Source organism: Oncorhynchus clarkii, chromosome 3, assembly GCF_045791955.1.
Source record: "Oncorhynchus clarkii lewisi isolate Uvic-CL-2024 chromosome 3, UVic_Ocla_1.0, whole genome shotgun sequence".
Lineage (NCBI taxonomy): Eukaryota > Metazoa > Chordata > Actinopteri > Salmoniformes > Salmonidae > Oncorhynchus > Oncorhynchus clarkii.
Window position 1 is genome coordinate 36,006,617 of NC_092149.1, and position 19,457 is coordinate 36,026,073.

The 19,457-nt window shown below is 42.3% G+C and overlaps 1 protein-coding gene across 3 annotated transcripts in view; it reads right to left on the reverse strand.

Moving 5' to 3' along the window:
- Positions 1-19,023, reverse strand: part of LOC139394473 (zinc finger protein 516-like) — a 67,963-nt gene extending 48,940 nt beyond the window's left edge. For 2 of the 3 annotated variants that reach the window (XM_071142563.1, XM_071142546.1), the window contains exon 1: positions 18,852-18,967. The gene's annotated coding sequence lies outside the window, so the exon portion shown is untranslated. Of the gene's footprint in view, positions 1-18,851 lie in introns of all 3 variants that reach the window. The other variant, XM_071142554.1, reaches the window with a different exon arrangement.
- Between the last annotated feature and the right edge of the window lie 434 nt (positions 19,024-19,457).

The following is a 19,457-nucleotide window of genomic DNA, read 5'->3' on the forward strand; positions in this document are numbered from 1 at the left end:
TTTTTGGGGAGAGCAGCTGGGGGTTGACGAGTGGTGTGAGAAAAACAGACAGGGGGGGTGGGGGGAGGGTGGAAGAGGAAAGCACACACACACACAGACACACACGGCCCTCTGGAGTTAACTGCAACCTCACATCTGCAGGGTTAAGGGACTGTCTTTCATAAGTGGGCAGCCTTAGTGTGCTTCCCTTTTTTTCAGATCCTTCTCACATTTGGATTAGACAGCCCAACATACAGGCAAGAAGTATCCACTACCGTTGTTTTAAGTTGATTTGTTTGGTAATTGTTATGGCCACATCAGCTCACATCGTTTGAGTGAAACTTCTACATCACCATGGAAATTATTGCATCAACTAACAGCTGACTGAAGAAAGGACGGCCGGGCAATTAAGTCAGTTTCTGCGGTAACATGGACTCTTAGCAATGTGATGAAACGTTGTTGTTCCTTGCTGAAACAAGCGAGGCGCTGTAGCAAACAAGCCTTTGGTTGACATGGCAACGACATCCACAATGCAGCAGCAGCACACTTAGAATTAGAATAAATAGAACAGACATGGAACCGATAACCGTGGACATTTTAATGGTACACCCATGGCACCCTGGTATCGTGACGCAATCATTTCCATGGTAATCTAGAATGGTAAACCCATGGGTACACTCGCAATAGCTGCCTGGTATTGTGATGCAATCATTTAGAATGTTCATTCAACTGATGTAGGGTTCTTTCTCTCTCTCACTCTGGAGTGCCCGAGTGCGCTCCGGGCGTTGGTAAACTCAGAGCGTTGTCAGGTTGTCTGTTTCGGAAATTCAGAGTGTTTTGCTCTCGGAGTGCTCAGAGTGGACCCTCTGGCCGAGGAGTAGGGTTGATCAGAGTGTTCTGATCACACAATGGCAGTCAAGCACCCAAGCTAACGTTGGCTATCTTTCTAGCTACTTCCAGACACAAATGAGAGAACACCTCACTCAGATGAGAGTGCTCTGAAATCGGAGTAGATAGCCAGAGCAAATGTACGTACGCACCCGTAAACTGATATGGCTCATGTAATGGAATGTATTTTTTGTAACGTCAGTTGAGTTGAATCAACAAATATTGGTGGGTACACTTCCTGCTTTTATTTCCTGCTTTGCCCCTATAGATACACTCACAATGGCCGCCAGTCCACCCATTATGCCATCACTGACTTGAATGGCAACACATGCAGTCAGGAGCAGAGGAGAACATTTGTATCTATATTTATTTTTTTGCTATTCGGATGGTTATTCTTTTTTTTTGTTTTTGCTATTGTTAGCTAGCGCTAGTCGACTGCTCTTGAGCCAAACTCTGGTCCATCCCATAGCTTGTTCACCATCTTCCTTAAAGAATAGTGAGCCAACATGTTTTCAGTACTTTGACTGATCAAAACTAGTTTTCTCATTCTATCTTTTGTCTCTGTGCAGCAGATACAGTGAACAATTCGTTCGGGACATCAAATCGCAATAAAACACAATATCGACTTGCAATCGTGAGAATCGCAATACATATCGTATCAGCACCTATGTATCGTGATAATATTGTATTGCGAGGTCCCTGGCAATTCCAGAGACAAGGTTTAAGCTCCCAAGACAAGACATCTGGTTTTACAGATAAATGAAAACAAAAATAGAAGATGTTGGAACTGGAAACACACTTGGACAGTTGATAAGATGCATTTGTTTGTTTTGGTCATTTCGTGTTGAGCTCTTTGCCAAACCAGTTCTAACAGGTTTCTTGTGGACTAGTTGTGACTGAGGCGAGCGAGAGCGTAGTAGGCTGCGATGAGACTCCCATATGGAACCTCCATCCCAGGGTCTGTCCCAGGGTCTTCTCTCCCTACGACCCCCTGTGTAGGCAGCCCAGAATAACCCCTGGAACAGCAACTTAAATGAGCCTCTCTGGAATGCAATTAGGTCACTGAACTCCCCATGCATTCCCCCTCCGCAGCGCAGGCCCACGAGAGACACTTCCAGCCAGCCCCACAGCAACACACACACACGTGGCCACAAGCAAAACAGGAACAAAAAGAATGGACGGAAAGAAGGACATTATCAATGTATAGCTGTGCCATGGTTTCTCCTATCTTTTCGTTGTTGTCTAGTCCCTTCTAATCCTTTTTAATCTTAGTCTAGCGTGAAAGTCAAAGCCTGACGATAACATAGCATGTACACATTATAGAAAAAGAAGTGCAAAGGAAGATGAGGTGAAGAGATAGGGATGAAGAGTCTCTCTCTCTCGCACACACACACACACACACACACACACACACACACACACACACACACACACACACACACACACACACACACACATATGGGCGTGGTTTCACAGAGAACTTCTCAGCTCAATGGAGACTGTGGATGCTCAAACACTAACTTGGTTCAAACTGTTGAAAACAAATACAATAGCACAACGAGGTGCAACCTAAATAAAATAACCAGTGGGTGAAATCCAATTTCTTCGCAACAAACACCTTGTTACTGTGACACAGAGTCCACTTCACTATTGTTCTGGGAACAGAGAGAAACATCTGCCCGGGGCCTCAGAACCAGCACACAGGAAAACCACTACTTTAGGTGTTTGATATTTCACAGTTTCACACAGGACTTTACAAGGAGTTCACAAGCAGACCTGGGTTAAAATATTACTTGAAATCTTTCAACTACCTTGAGTGTTTGCTCTAGCCTTCCAGGAGTGCCAGATTGGCAAGGATAGGAGTTTTGGAACTATTCTATTGGTTGATTGAGGCAGCCAAGATCAATCAAGCTCAGATAAAGTATTTGAAATGATTTAAAATAGTATTTGAACCCAGGTCTGTTTACAAGGAATCAACATGTAAAATAGTTCCTTCAAACTGCCTCTGAGACATTACAATGATGTGATTGATAGCAGAACCATGGACATCTGTGTCATGTCTTTACAGGGCTGACTGATTCCCGCTGGTGAACATCAGCCTTGGTTGTTAACTCCCCAAGTGGAAAGTATAAACTAAGAATGAAAGCTCCCTCTGAAAAGAGAGAGAGCGTGAGCGAGTGAGATAGATAGATATATATATATATATATATAGATAAAAATAGTTATATATATATATAGATAAAAATAGTATGAGAAACGAGATAAAGACAAAACAAGAGATTATGTGAATGGTTGAGCAAGAGAGATAGAGAGAGGGTGAACCGCAGGCTCCAACCACAGCAAGGAAATGCTACATGCTCTCCAATCGCCAAATACTCCTAGCCCAGAAAGCTCCTATGGGGGAGAATCTGATAGGATTAGAATTTCAGAGGCTTCCTCTTTCTGTCAGCTTATGGCTTATGGGTGCTACATGCATGTTGAAGACAGGAGTCTCTTTCTGCATCCCAAAGGCAACACAGAATAACACCAGAGTCACTGTGTGTTAGTATCTAACATCATGACTCTGCATAGTTTGATACTGCATCTACCCAAATGTCTCCTCATGTTGCGTGGGATTTGCTAATACAGATACATTCAAATGGTTTGATTTGGAGGCCCCTTCCACTTGAAATGCTAAAAGGTCAACGTTCAGATATACGAGGTTAAAAACAAGCAGAAGTAAGGACGTAGTGATGTCTGTCACAGGTGGTTTCAGAGGACGTGTCTGATCCAGAATGACCAGCACGATACATTGGTCTGCCTCGAGCCCCTCGAGGTCTCCACCTTGCTTTGTTCTCTAAGAGAGAGAGAGAGAGAGAGGAACCTGGGCTGGTCTGCTTATTAGTTACTGTTGACTAGGAGCCACAACCTTCCTGCGCCAGAGTACACTAGAGCCATAGTGTATCCTACAGCGACTACCAGTGCTTCTGGAATACTGTCGCCCAATCCAAAAATCAACCTATGTCCTGTGCCCTGTGCACTTGTATTTTTTAAATTCTCTTTTATTTTCTAAAATGTGTAGAAATTATAAAATGTTGGGCCTCCCTTGTGAAAAAGACCTCGGTCTCAATGGGACTCCCTGTTGAATCAAAAGGTACAATTACAGTGCCTTGTGAAAGTATTCGGCCCCCTTGAACTTTGCGACCTTTTGCCACATTTCAGGCTTCAAACATAAAGATATAAAACTGTATTATTTTGTGAAGAATCAACAACAAGTGGGACACAATCATAAAGTGGAACGACATTTATTGGATATTTCAAACTTTTTTAACAAATCAAAAACTGAAAAATTGGGTGTGCAGAAAAACAGCCCCAAAGCATGATGTTTCCACCCCCATGCTTCACAGTAGGTATGGTGTTCTTTGGATGCAACTCAGCATTCTTCCATTCCTCCAAACACGACGAGTTGAGTTTTTACCAAAAAGTAATATTTTGGTTTCAGCTGACCATATGACATTCTCCCAATCTTCTGGATAATCCAAATGCTCTCTAGCAAACTTCAGACGGGCCTGGACATGTACTGGCTTAAGCAGGGGGACACGTTTGGCACTGCAGGATTTGAGTCCCTGGCGGCGTAGTGTGTTACTGATGGTAGGCTTTGTTACTTTGGTCCCAGCTCTCTGCAGGTCATTCACTAGGTACCCCGTGTGGTTCTGGGATTTTTGCTCACCGTTCTTGTGATCATTTTGACCCTACGGGGTGAGATCTTGCGTGGAGCCCCAGATCGAGGGAGATTATCAGTGGTCTTGTATGTCTTCCATTTCCTAATAATTGCTCCCACAGTTGATTTCTTCAAACCAAGCTGCTTACCTATTGCAGATTCAGTCTTCACAGCCTGGTGCAAGTCTACAATTTTGTTTCTGGTGTCCTTTGACAGCTCTTTGGTCTTGGCCACAGTGGAGTTTGGAGTGTGACTGTTTGAGGTTGTGGACAGGTGTCTTTTATACTGATAACAAGTTCAAACAGGTGCCATTAATACAGGTAACGAATGGAGGACAGAGGAGCCTCTTAAAGAAGAAGTTACAGGTCTGTGAGAGCCAGAAATCTTGCTTGTTTGTAGGTGACCAAATACTTATTTTCCACCATAATTTGTAAATAAATTCATAAATTCTACAATGGGATTTTCTGGATTTTTTTCCCTCATTTTGTCTGTCATATTTGAAGTGTACCTATGATGAAAATTACAGGCCTCTCTCATCGTTTTAAGTGGGAGACCTTGCCCAATTGGTGGCTGACTAAATACTTTTTTGCCCCACTGTATATATATATATATATATATATAATGTCAGACTTGATATCTCTTAACAAAAAATGTATCAACCCCTACAAAAATGTCAATTTATTATAATCCACACAATAATTCACATTGCCTGTTGCTGCAGGATTATTTTTCTGCTGTGAGAAACATCTGTATGTCTGTGTGTTTGTCTTATATACACGTACACTACTGGTCAAAAGTTTTAGAACACCTACTCATTCAAAAGGTTTTTCTTAATGTTATACTATTTTCTACATTGTAGAATAATAGTGAAGACCAAATAGGGCTATCTTCTGGCTATTTGAAGAATATCAAATATAAGATACATTTAGATTTGTTGAACACTTTTTTGGTTACTACATGATTCCATAGGTGTTATTTCATTGTGTTGATGTCTTCACTACTATTCTACAGTGTAGAAAATCGTAAAAAAATAAGAAAAACCCTGGAATGAGTAGGTGTTCTAAAACTTTTGACCGGTAGTGTGTGCGTCCATAAGCACAGAGAAGGGCGTAGTGTGGGTGTGTATTCTGTGTAAATCAGCAGCATGGGACTGCACAGTGAAACACAACACACAGAGCAGCTCTGTGCTACAGCACCCTGCACAGAGCAATACACTAGCCTACACAGAACTCATGTCAGTGATGTCTGCACTGCACAGAATTAGGTGATTTATACCAGAATAGACGAGCACCGAGGAGAGGAGAGAATAACATATTGGCACAGCTGAAGACATACAGTATAAGGTAGTGGTGGTACACTGACTATAAAGATCCACAGAGACAAAGAAGCACTCTAACAGCAGCACAACAGAACAGGCTGCAGACAGTACAAGTGTTCACATCACAATTGTCCGCTAGCATTATCTGGGCCAATGACACCTGTCTGCAGCCCCCTGTAAACTGACTCCCTTTCTGCCTTAACAGCGAGGGTCGTGTTCATTAGGCACCGAACAGGAGAAGACAGACTGAACCAGGGAGGGACTACCTCGACTTGTCCAATAAGAAACAGACATTTTTTGTTTTCTGTTACTGAATGTTTTAAAACATTTTATGCTTCATGCTCAAATGAACACGGCCCTCTTGTAGCTTCCCTCGGTTATGGCGGTGAACAGATTTCTCCACCCACGGTCATGGGGCATGAATTGGGTGATTTTGTGCTAGTCGGCAAGGTATAATCTGATGAGATTAGTTTGCTCTTTAAATAGAGTTCTGTGGCCAGGGATTAGATTATCACGGCCAGGAGCCTCAAGAGCAAAGAGCCTCTGTCTCGTTGACTTTGTTATGGGAATACCATGACAACAATCATTCCCGAGCAAGATAGTGGTATTAGAGAGAGTCTGTCTGTGTGTGTGTGTGTGTGTGTGTGTCACCTCTAATCAATAATATTCTGACAACGAGCCCTGATTCTCCGAAGTCTATTAGATTCCATTCATATGTGGGCTCAGCAAAAACAAAATGTCGTTTTTTTGCATGGCACGGTTTTCCTGTGGTGACATAGGTCCAACTTGAAGCAATGCTGGAGACCAAACAACTGAATTTCTACGATTCTCATGGAAATATTTGTATTATTATATATAATTATATTATTATATATAATATATTTACCACCAAACCGATGCTGGCACTAAGACCACACTCAACGAGCTGCATAGGGCCATAAGCAAACAAGAAAATGCTCACCCAGAGGCGGTGCTCCTAGTGGCCGGTGACTTTAATGCAGGAAAACTGAAATACGTTTTACCTCATTTTTACCAGCACATGACCTGTCCAACTGGAGGCGAAAAAAACTCTAGATCACCTTCACTGTACACACAAAGACGCATACAAGCTCTCCCTCGCCCTCCTTTTGGCAAATCTGATCATAACTATCCTCCTGATACCTGCTTACATGCAAAAACTGAAACAAGAAGTACAAGTGACCCGCTCAATACGAAAGTGGTCTGATGAAGCGGATACTAAGCTACAGGACTGTTTCGCTAGCACAGACTGGAATATGTTCTGGGATTCATCCGATGGCATTGAGGAGTTCACCACATCAGTCACCGGCTTCATTAATTACTGTATCAACGACGTTGTTCCCACAGTGACCATAGATACAGTACATATCCCAACCAGAAGCCTTGGATTACAGGCAACATCCGCACTGAGATAAAGGCTAGAGCTGCCACTTTCAATGAGCAGGACACTAATCCAGACTCTTATAAGAAATCCTGCTACGCCCTCCGACAAACCATCAAAAAGGCAAAGTGTCAATACAGGGCCAAGATCGAGTCATACTACACCGACTCGTCGGATGTGGAATCAGAGGGCCGAACACACCCCATCCACATCGATGGGGATTTTGTGGAACAGGTCGAGAGCTTCAATTTCTTGTGTCCACATTACTAAGGAACTATCATGGTCCACACACATCAACACAGTCGTGAAGAGGCCACGACAAAGACTCTTCCCCCTCAGAAGCCTGAAAAGATTCAGCACAGGCCCTCAGATCCTCAAAAAGTTCTACAGCTGTACCATTGAGAGCATCTTGACTGGCTGCATCGCCACTTGGTAGGGCAACTGTTTGGCATCTGACTGCAAGGTGCTGCAGAAGGTAGTGCGTGCGGCCCAGTACATCACTGGGACCAAGCTTCCTGCCATCCAGGACCTCTATACCAGGCAGTGTCAGAGGAAGGCCCTAAAAATTGTCAAAGAATCCAGCCACCCAAGTCATAGACTGTTCTCTCTGCTACCGCACGGAAAGTGGTACCGATGCACCAAGTCTGGAACCAACAGGACCCCGAAGAGCGTCTACACCCAAGCTATAAGACTGCTAAATAGTTGGTTAAATAGTTAACCAATAAACTACCCAGAGTATTTGCAGTGACCCTTTTTTGCACTAATCTCTTTGACTCGTCAAATATGCTGCTGTTACTGTTTATTATCTATCCCAATGCCTAGTAACTTTATCCCTACCTATATGTACATATCTACCTCAATTACCTCGTACCCCCACACATCAACTCAGTACTGGTAACCTATGTATATAGCCAAGTTATTCATTGTGTGTTTATTCCATGTGTTGTTATACTTCTATTTATACCTCATTTATTATTTTTCTATATAAAAAATATATAATTATTATTATGTTATTTGAAGTTAGTTCAGTTACAGTGCATCACAGAAACAAAACAAGATCACTACAAAGTGTTTATTGTGATTCCTAAAGTGTTATAACCCAGTAGAGCTAAGAGAAGCTAGGTTAGATATCTCCAGGGCCCTGTTTGAATACTTAAAAAAATATATACCCTTTCTCCCACCCTTGAAGTTATCACTGGTCTGACATTAATTGTGACAGCAAGAGTTCCATTCACCACTTGTCATGCCAGATAAGTGATTACTACAATGAAGGGAGGAAGGAAGTACGCTTTTATATACAGTATATATATATATATATATATATATATAATTGAGGTAGATATGTACATATAGGTAGGGATAAAGTTACTAGGCATTGGGATAGATAATAAACAGTAACAGCAGCATATTTGATGAGTCAAAAGAGATTAGTGCAAAAAAGGGTCACTGCAAATACTCTGGGTAGTTTATTGGTATATATATATATATATATATATATATATATATATATATATATATATACACACACACACACACATACATGGTATACAACTATACAACTTCCAACGAAATGCTTACTGGCAGGTTCCTTCTTGACCCTGGAAAATGTAAAGTGTTTATTTAAATGGAAATCCATGGAAATACATGGAAATTGAAAGTGGTGTAAGAGGGCATGGTAGTCAGTTCACCATGATGACATCTGACTTCCGTTCTCTCAGTAGTAGGGTCAACAGAGAAGTCTAGTGAATGAGTGTGTTTAATAGCAGCTTCAGATAATCTGAGTCTGGGCCTGGCTACTGGGGGGCCCCTCCCTCCCTCCCAAACACACACACACACACACACACACACACACACACACACACACATCTGGATATAATGTGGGAACAGGACACCGAGGTCAGCGGGGTAGGGGAGCGTATGGGGGAGTGCAAGGAGATCTAGGTCTTTACAAAACACCAAGGACCAATGAGGAGGGGCGAGTGGGGGGGTTGGGGGTCATTGCTAAGAGCTCCCTGACTTTGGTTTCCCCTCTCTGAACCGCTACTACACCAACAAGCTACACCCAGGGCAAGAGGTATAGAGGCAGCAGCTGGGAAACGTGCATTCCCAGTGGATAACACTGGCCGCTGGCAGCAGTAGCCCATGGAAGGCAGAGGGTAGAAGACAGAATCTGGACTAGAGGAAGGTGGAAAACATTGAGGGTCCGTTTCCCAGACTCAGATTAAGCCTAGTTTGGGACAATAGTGCAGCCTTTCAGCAATGAGAGAGAGAGAGAAAGGGAGGGACAGGGACAGAGACAAAGAGAGAGGATGGGGGGGTGGAAGAGAACAGCCACTCAGGAAGCAGCGATCTTTAATTTTGTTTCATTGCCTTGGCTGATGTAGTGGAGAGAGGCCAGCAAAGGCAGTGGATCATGTGGTAGCTACCTCTGTCCAGCTTTACATTCAGCTCCACACATGGCTATGGGGCAAGTTCATTAGCCCCTGGCAGTCATCATCCTCACCACCATCCTCAGTGACCTCAAAACCAGTCTGCCCCTGTCTCCCTTCTCCACAGCTCGCTCTCTCTCTGAATTTCAATTTAAGGGGGTTTATTGGCATGGGAAACATATGTTTAGCTAAATAGATAATTAACAAAAGTGAAATAAACAATAAAAGTGTCATATGTCTATATATAGTGCTGTAACGATGTAGAAATAGTTCAAGTACAAAAGTTAAAATAAATAAGCATAAATATGGATTCTCTCTCTCTCTCTCCCTCTCTCTCCCTTTCCTTGCCTCCATCTCTCTCCCTCATTCTGAGAATGCAGACACAGCTGCTGACAGAGACAGAGAAATCAAATAACCATCCTAGACTATCTCTCCCTCCGTCTGGCTTTTCCACATGAGTAGCTTTGTGAGAGAGATGCTTACTAAGAGAGAACACAACCATAACACATATTTCAGGTTTTCTTTTGGGGGGGGGGGGGGGAATACTATAATGTGCATGAAAGCAACATTAATTATCACTTTATTACTTTATTACACACTTGCGTACGTAGGAACACAGAAACACACTTCTAGTGAAGCAATGTGTTTAAACACAGCTGGGCCTGGCTACTGGGGGACCCCTCCCTCACACACACACACAAGCAAGCACGGACGCACACACACACGCATGTACACACACACACAACCCAATACACACCCATACAAATAGGAACATAAATATCGCCCTCCGTCATGCAAGGTTGGGTTGACATCAGTGGCTAACGATCAGGTCCTCTTTAGTGAATGATCAGCTGTAGCCCAGAGACATTTCCAGCTTGTTTCCCTAAGTCATTCAGACATCGAACATCACCAGGCTTCAAAGAGCACAATAACTAGGCCTACATCCATCCTGTTCCACTCTTAAAGCACACATCTACCCAGGGTCCTCGTCTAGAAACTAGATCATCCTCGTAGAACTCAAGTTAAGTGGAAAGCAGAGACATAACTCTGTTCTATTTCGAGTTACTTGTCATCCACAATTATTAGGGATGACGAAGCAGATCCTTTGTTTTCGGTAAACAACATATGTTTTGGCTCACTGGTGTGGAAATATATGCCCCTTTCTTTCCAATTAGGTATTTTCTTGACAATATTTCCGTCTGTTTTACGTGACCCCTTTTGGCTCAAGAGCAACCCAGAGGCAAAAGTTCTGTATAGCCACTTTAAATATGCTTCAATGAGTCTGCTGGGCTGTTTGTATGTGTGACTGTGACTATTGGGTGTGGTCTTTGTGTGAGCCTGTCCAGCCTACGATGCCGTGCTAATCTAATCTAATAAGAGCATTCACTAACCACCACGAAGCAGCCTCACTCACAGCAGGACCACGTCTCCTGCTGTTCACTTCATGGACCAGCAGAAATAACATGCCAGCTAGTTGTCCCACTGTACATAAATCTCAGCTAAAAAACGTGTTTGCTTACAAGTATACGAGCTCTAGTACCCGACTGGGATTCGAAGGAAAATCAAAGCACCACTTTTGTGGCAGAAAAACAGTAGCATGTGTTTTTAAACCAGCGTTGTTTTTAAAAAAGGGGGTCGCCTCTCGAGATTCGAATGAGATATAGGCTGAAGCCATCGTTGCCCCGACCCCCCCCCCACCCCACTTTGTTGACCTTCAGAACACAGGGTTTGGATTAAGTTCGTAGTGTCCTCATCTCTCCACCCCTTCACCCTTCTATCCCTCCACCTCTCTACCCCTCCCACCCTCCACCTCTCCTCTCTTCAGACCTTACGGTTGGGTGTTTAGAGCTGGCTGGGGCTTAGCGACTCGCGGTGGCTCATCAAATATGAACAAGGTCGTGAGGAAGGCCACAGCCTCCGTCACACAGCAGAGACAGATGCAGAGGCATGGCCAGTGGAAGGCAGTGTCAGGATGAATAGTGTCAGGCCACTACTAGTGTTAGGTAGAGATGGGCACGGTTATTTGAACACCCGAACGGACATTAGTGTTTGAACACTTGCGAAACCTACAGAGATGTCACACGTTTGTTGTTATTGTTGGCAAATCAAAGTGGTACCGTCAGTGGCTCCATGTGTAGCAGCCGACGTGAGAGATCTCTAATCAATGCAAAAATGGAATTAAAAGGACAGAATTAAGTTAGTTAAATGAGAAGGAGTAGGCTACAACGAGCAGCCACCGGGTAGGCTGTTATTTCATCTGAATGGAGTTGTTGTGGACAAGGAAGGGGAAGTGCAACAGAATAGCGTCAATTAGCCTAAGTTGCTAGCTTGGCTAGCTTCTGTACATCGATTGGATGCGGTCAAGACAGTCACTACCAGATGGGATGATAGACAACCTATGTTTTTATCTGTATCTGCATAGAGAGATACCAAAGGCTAAAACAAACATATCGAGGACATATTACCTGTTAATGTAGACAAAACAGGAGCAATGACCTCGTTCATATCCCACTTATTATTGATTTAATGATTATCATTTGATCAACCGGGACTTTTTACCAAAAGGTTTTCTTTGTTGATGGAAAAGTAATGTTCAAAAGCTAAAGGCCTAATTCAATCAATTTCATTTGATGACCTTTGTCATTTGAATTAAAAAAGGCAATGGAAGAAGGTAACTGATCAAAGACAAAATATGATTCTATTAGCGAGCGTTTCATCACAGTCATTTTTTAACTGTATCATGTTGGTCTTATTCAACTCAACGTCTGCTTATAATGCCATTATTCTATTGAGCAGTGGGTCTATAAAAAAAGGGGATCGATAATACCAGTGAGCTAGTCGCTAGTGACATCTGGGCTGGACAATGAGCTCGCCCCAGCGCACACACACACACACACACACAGAGAGTATCTTTCCAATCCCTGATTGCATCCACGTGACTCAGGGCTACTTCTCCCTAATCGTATTTCTCTTCTTTAATCCCTTAGCAATCAGAGCAACAATGCCACCATTGGTTCACAGAGCAGGCAAAAAAATCTATTAGACATATGTTCCTTTACTACAGCATACCACAACCGATGGGGATTCAAATAATGACTGTGAGTATTAATCAAAGGAGTGTTTTATGAATGTATTTGTGATCTGGGGCGGCAGGGTAGCCTAGTGGTTAGAGCGTTGGACTAGTAACCGGAAGGTTGCAAGTTCAAACCCCCGAGCTGACAAGGTACATATCTGTCGTTCTGCCCCTGAACAGGCAGTTAACCCACTGTTCCTAGGCCGTCATCGAAAATAAGAATTTGTTCTTAACTGACTTGCCTGGTTAAATAAAGGTAAAAAAAAAATAAATAAAAAAATAAAAAAAATCTGCTGTGGGGGTTAAGTTATTGACTCGCCAGGAGTGGGGCAGATGCATAATCAACATGGTGTTGTTCAAGCATTCTCTCTCACTCTCTCATGTGAGACGAATGGCCAATAATAGGCATGATGTGTTAATTGGAAGGGAAGCATTTATGTGTCAGAAGGACACTAAACACACACTATGTAGTCTCGAAATCACCCAATCAAATGTTCCGTTGAAACTCCTCATTCAATCTCAGATTCAGCATTCCAAAATCAGTCTCACTACAACAGTCCCTGAAACACAACTTTTTGACAATGCTTCTAACAAATAATGAAAATGTTATTTTTTATGCTTATTCATGAAGGTGTGTTATCAAGTGTTACCAATACACCCTATTACATGTTACCCCATCACAATAGCACAGCCTCTTGACTAGCTAACCATGCAGTCTCAAATGTGCCATGTTAAATCCCTCGGGCCCCAGCCTCCCCCCGACCTCATTCCAACCCCGCTCCTCTCCTCTAACCCCTAATCCCACGATGACTAAATCATTTTCTTCGGGTCTAATTTGGCCAGATATCTTGCTAGATAGCTTACTATCAAGCCCATGCTTACGTAGCATGGCATTTCATTGATCCAGCCATGGGGTTGCAGGTGTGACCCAAATATGGGGATTACACACCCACCTGTTACCCTTTGCTCAGAATTAGGAGAAAACACATGTGTGTGTGTGTGTGTGTGTGTGTAGTGATGATGAGAGAAGATACAGCAGTGCCTTAAAAGGGTCTGCAGTCAGTCTTTTTGCCAAATACATTCCTTTTGATTATACTGAGGACATAAGCAATGAGTTTCCTATGGAGGGGCTCATTTATAATTTAATCCAGGAGCCACAGTCTTTCTGAACTGGCAGAGAGAGACTGCCCTTTCACAGGAGGAGTCTTACTGTGCAGCTTAAATCAATGCCATGGCCACAAACTAACACAGCCAGGTACCACTACCTATCAGTCTGCCGATAAACTAATTATGGGATTGTCTGTAGACAGCCGCCAGGTACAGATTCCATTAGAGTAAATTAATTTAATAAAAACAAATAGCTGTTTTAGCTGTTTTACCCAAACCAAGTGAGCCACACAAAAAAACGAGTCAACACTGTGTGTATGGATAAAAGACTATAGGAAGTATTTTCTACTCTGGATACAGGTTATGCAACAACATTACGTATCTTAAATCTCCTAGAATGTAGTAGAGGTGTGGTGTGTTTACCACATCAGCCTAGCCCATTAAGGTGTTGCCAGGGTAGACAAAAATTGAGGAAACAAAAGACACACAACTGTTGAGTGTTGCACCTCAGGTTATCCGGACAAAGAGACAGGATACACAGGAAATTAAGATGCATAACCAAATGGGGTTCTATGGATCTTCCATAATGTGATGATATAAAATATAGTAAGATGTGTATGACCCCTGTGTGTGTGTGTGTGTGTGTGTGTGTGTGTGTGTGTGTGTGTGTGTGTGTGTGTTGTTCAAAAAGCCCAATAGGAGTAATCAGTAATGAAAACAGCAGAGGGAGTTACTGGTGCCATTCAGCTAGGGCCTGGTGCGATTCAGCTAGGGCCTGCTGCTGTGGAATGTGAGGCACCATTCACATGGGTAAAAAATGCATTGCAGCCACCACAAAGGCCTGCCTTGTCCTCATTGTTTCACATAGAACACATTCGGCTCAAAAAATGAAATCACTAATTTGACTCCTACAGATAGAGAACGGGAGGGGGAACTATGACAAAACGTCTTTGAAAGACATTTCATGGTACAGTGTGTAAAGTTTAAGTGTGATAGGCCAAGAGATGGAAAGTAAAGTAAGCACACAATCTACTTAAGGAAGACTAACATTTCAATTTATTCATTTGGAGTCAAGATTTTTTTTTTAAAGCATGATGGTAAAAGGCAGGTAGCCTGGTGGTTAAAAGCATTGGGCCAGTAACTCCCTGAGCCAGCGAGTTGGACAAATCTGCCATTCTGCCCTTGAGCAAGACATTAACAACTGCTCCCTGGATGCCCATGACGTGGTTGTTTTTAAAGGCAGCCCCCCGCACATCTCTGATTATGAGGGTTTGGGTTAAATGCGGAAGACACATTTCGGTTGAACGCATTCAGTTGAGCAACTGACTAGGTATCCCTCTTTCCCAATCAAATACAAACTCTGTTGGGTCATGTATGTGCTACTGTGTGACTTCATTGCAACAGGGCTTTTCCACCAGTGGCTTTCTTCTGTGAAGCTGTGCATTTTTGTTGCCCCAACATGATCAGCTGTGGATCATGGTACAGTATGTTGCTACAATGTGGATCTTTAAATAAATAGATATTTAATCAAGATGTAGAAAGCATGTTAAACATGGCCACCGTGTTCCTATTTTCATATATTTAAACTTATATTTGTGAGATTTGGAGATGCCACATGCACATGCATGTCATCACAAGACTCTGAACATTTATATACAGTACCAGTCAGGGGTTTGGACACACCTACTCATTCAAGGGGTTTTTCTTTATGTTGTTATTATTTTCTACGTTGCAGAATAATAGCGAAGACATCAAAACTGTGAAATAACACACATGGAATCATGTAGTAACCATAAAAGTGTTTGTGCACATAAAAGTAGTGCACATAAAAATAACTTTTGCAGTTAAATTCCCATGTACCTAATAAAAAATACAAATGAAATGGGTTTCCATCGCATTTTCAACTCTACTGATGGTTTTGTCACATTCTTTGTTTTTGCTTTATTTAGCTAATGTGCCCACTCCGGTATTGGCACACTCACATGTGCTCTAGCCAACATCTTGCGTGTAGGGGTGGCAGGTATCCTAGTGGTTAGAGCGTTGGACTAGTAACCGAAAGGTTGCAAGATCGAAGGCCCGAGCTGACATAGCAAAAATCTGTCGTTCTGCTGCTGTGTTCCTTGTTCTTAAACCTTCATTGAAAATAGGAATTCGTTCTTTAACTGACCTCCTTACTTAAAAAAAAAAGTCAAGAGGGCACGTATGGTCCACATGATGAGATTAGTACAGACAAAAGAGCGAGTTTAACGAATAGTTTTATTTGTCAAACTGCAGCCAAGTATTGATCATCCTGTCACCAGAATAAGACCCTCGATATTTATTGGAAAAGTGCATCAAGCTTGCCACCTTGCACTTTCACCAACCTGTTATTTCATCTGTAGCCTAAGAAACTGCATGCGTTGCCGAATCGTAGTGGGAGCATCAAATAACATGTCATTTCGTGACTCCAAATGTACTTCGATATAAAGGTTATTATACCAATATTTGCGCACAAAAGCGTTCCCAGAGCCATTACTCGCATCATTAATTGTGCCAACACAAAAAGATCCCACCATGCCTTAGTGTATTTGTTTAGTTAACATTTAGAAAGCTTACCAACAAATGTGATGTTTCCATCAGGCCTGTCATGACATGTTTTTATGCAACATGTAATTTACTCGCATTAAAAGGTTGGATTGAAACGTTTTTAACTGTAATGAATTTGAAAATAATATGTAGGCCTATTACGACAGGTGGCGCTCCAGTGGATTATCATTCTAATTTCGTTGGCTACTCAATTCTGAGGGAGAATACAATTAGGCTACGTCGTGTGTTACGATCATGTCCAAATGTCACGGATGATTTTGTGTATCTAAAAGAAAAAAAACTATTTTCATCAGCGGACTTTTGAAAGGTGAATACAATTTTCCTATACGTCTGAAACCTGACGCCGCCAGAGACAACAACAACTGCATCCTGTAAAACACGTGGGAAGTCTAAGGACACTGTCCCCAATGCTTCATTCTGCACCGTTATTGGCCTGCTTTGTATCAAATACGTCAAGTTATTTTCCACCTTTCAAGTTTCTAACTATATCGTAACTTTTTTTTCAGCACGCAGGGTCATTCAAAACACTCAACTCTGATTTTACGCTACATTGCCAACGAAATGTAGTAATGTAATTCACTGCTATACTTATACTTACTTATACGTTGTTGCAATGTCCTCGAAACAAAACAGCCATGTTTTGATATTATGACATTCTTCAAATCAGGGCACAGGCAAATAAAACAAAATAGTAGCCTAATTGAATGGCCACTCCCATTCCTCATCAAGTAACACTGTATTCACACGGAGTCAAATACGTTTGTCTGAGGCTATAATACCATTCCGACCTGCAACCAGCAACAATAATATGTATTTAACGACTTCCTTTCCCAGTAAGACAGTAGACAACCGTTTTCCCCTTAGGAGAGGTATGGTTATGCAATATGAGGGAATTACTCCAGATAGGCCTAAGGCTACTTGGGGCACTATATTTTGAGAGTGCCGGTTCCACTCATCTTTTGATTCTATTAATGACTTATTTACATTGCACGGCACGTTTCTGGCGTATTTTACTCGCGGTGGTCTCGTTGCCGTAGGACTGTACAGGTTCAATGCTCTCTGTCCCTGTCTGTCACCCTCTGTCACCGGCTCTCTTCCCCTCTCGTGTGACTTGCGCTAAGAATGTAGAGCACCGGCGTGACGTCCCTGCAACGTTATGCGTCGCATACTAACCTACAGCTGGCTTAAATAGCTTGGAACTTCATATTTCATTTGTTAGCCTGTACGGCAATTTATTTGGGTATTGTGCCTATAGCCTTTACCGAATGTTAATCTTTGTAGTCTGCTAGTAAATAAAACCAGTCAAATAAGTAAATACATGTTAAAAAAATATATATATTTTTAAAAAATATATGAGGTTTGAATAGGCTAAGCGTAGCCTAATTGTTTCTACCAGACATCTGTGCGCAGACGTGTGATTTGCTCCCTTGCCCTACGTGGACACTACTTTGTGATTGTGACGTCACAGCCCTCCTGCTTTCTTTCCTTCCACAATGTCACACACATCTCCATTGCATAGGAGAACGGGAGAATAGTTGTTTGTTTAGGCTTCCCCATATAGAGCATAGGACCTCCGTCTACAATGGCGCATTGAAGTTTATAAAGGACAATAAGACACGTAGTTCAAAAGTTGTGCTCCATCTGATTCCGACACCCCCCACCCAGCATCTTTCGACTCCACACCCCCGCCACATGTTTTGCATCCCCCCCACCACAGAGTCGAATTTGTAATGAGCTCCAACTAATTTTGTTGGTAGGCTATTTAACATGTTGGCGACTTTAGAGTCGGCGAGCTCAAAATCAGTTATTATGAACGCACGAAATGTGTGTCATGTTCCTCTAACTAAATGACAGCTATGGCATGTCCATTAGACCTATGTGTAGGACATTGGACTTCCTAATATGGATGTGCTTTCATCTGTCTCTGCCTGTTTTAAGGAACAAACAACAAAGTCGATTAAATATCCATTTAATAATTGACTACGATTATAAAAACAACAAACATGAATCTAGTCAACCATGCACTTCCAATAACGTTCCTCCAATCGGATTAATCCCTTTGGGGTTTTGATGTTGCATGATTACAGAGCAACCTTTTCAACTTCACATTTCAAGAATATGACAAAGCAAAGGTAGCCTATATTAGGGCAGCTCTATCCAACCCATATGATATAAACCACGTACGCATGTTGTTATAGATCCAGACTATTGATAATGGAATGTTTGTTGTGTTTGTTTGATATAGTCTCACGTAGGTTAAATTAATAGGTTCGTATTTGCTCCAACTCCTACTCTTCGACTCGGCTGCCATTCCGAACCCTCACCAAACACACGGAAGCGAAACATCAATGTAATCTAATATTGTTACGTACCTGTGTGCAAGTGTGTGATCAAAACATATCCTGGAAGCACTCCCGAAGAATAGGCGAACGCAAAAGGTGAAAGCATGCGCTGTATGTTGAAGTGCATATGATTGAGTGAGTCGAAACCACTGTGACACAGGGATAGTCATCGGTCTACCAAGTATTCAATGCACTAAGAGCTTGATTCCTCTCGAGCGATGACGATAAGCAAAGCCTCCAATTGCTTCTTTAACTCCTAAGTAGAGCCTATTTCCTGGACTGTGTTCCATTAGGAGCAAAACCAAGACGTTTGCACCTCGGTCGTTTCATGGATACACCTTTCAGTGCCTGTGGATGGTCTCTCCCGCATTAAATGAACTATTTACTATTGTCTCCATCAGCACAAAGTTCTTGATACTATACTAAATCAAATATTCGGTTGACATACACGACGACATGACATGTTGGCCCAACGCTTGTATATTCGCCAACATATTGACTATCAATGTGTTATCATTTGGATTTCAATTCAGACAGGTTCTCAAACCTGCTTACGCACGTCGTAGATAGAAGCCGTTTGGAATGCATGCAGTTACAGACAGAGGAATCAGATAAATCCCAAACAAATAGCCTAGA